Source organism: Capsella rubella, unplaced genomic scaffold (assembly GCF_000375325.1).
Source record: "Capsella rubella cultivar Monte Gargano unplaced genomic scaffold, Caprub1_0 scaffold_2, whole genome shotgun sequence".
Classification (NCBI taxonomy): domain Eukaryota; kingdom Viridiplantae; phylum Streptophyta; class Magnoliopsida; order Brassicales; family Brassicaceae; genus Capsella; species Capsella rubella.
This window is the reverse complement of record NW_006238922.1, coordinates 5,898,728-5,899,752: the sequence shown is the minus strand read 5'-3', so window position 1 is coordinate 5,899,752 and position 1,025 is coordinate 5,898,728.

Genomic DNA, 1,025 nt, shown 5'->3' with positions numbered 1-1,025 from the left:
TGGTTAGTACTTCTAAGGATATAGATTTAGAGTATCAGGTTGCAGCCAACAAGACTATTCTTGTGCATGGGCGGTTTTGTGTTCCCAAGAATGAGGGTTTAAGGCGTGAGATTATAAGTGAGGCTCATGGGAGAATGTTCTCTATTCATACAGAATCAACCAAGATGTACAGAGAACTGGAAAGGTACTACAATTGGGTTATGAAGAAAGACGTGGCTAAGTGGGTGTATGAGTGTGATGTGTGTCAGCTAGAGAAGGCTGAGCATTAGGTGCCAAGTAGTCTACTGCAGAGTCTTCCTATTCTAGAGTGGAAGTGGGACATAATTACGATGGATTTCGTAGTTGGTTTGCCGATGTCTCAGTTCAAGGATGCTATTTGGGTCATTGTAGATCGTTTAACCAAGTCTGCACACTTTCTGGCTATCAAGAAGACTGATGGAGCGGCAATGTTAACCAAGAAGTATGTGCAGGAGATTGTCAGACTTTATGGAGTATCGGCCAGTATTGTGTTAGACTGGGATTTGAAGTTATTAAAATGTTTTAAGAAGGTATTTATATGGTATTTATAAAGCTTTTATAAGGTTTTTAAATTTACACACATATGAAAATAATTTGTGGCTATATATATAAAGCTTACATATATATTTTTGATAAATTTCAAATTGTAGTGACTTTTTGATAAATTTACAAAAGTGGTATTTTAAAAAAATAGTATTGGAAAAAGGGTATTTTTGAAATTCCACCAATTTTGTTTCAATTTTGTACATGTGGATTCCATGTCAGCATGACTTCAGCACACGTGGATTCCACATTAGCATGACTATTGCACACGTGGATGCCACATCAAAATTAGCTAAACATTTATCACGTTTTTATATGTTTTGGCAAAAAAACTAAATTTAGGTTTGGAATTTAAATTATTTAAGAGTGCATGTATGATTTAACACATGCGATAGTTCAATGTATGAATTCATCACAGAGTAATTTTGCAGGTATGGAAAAGCCTATTTTCCGTGTGTATCATG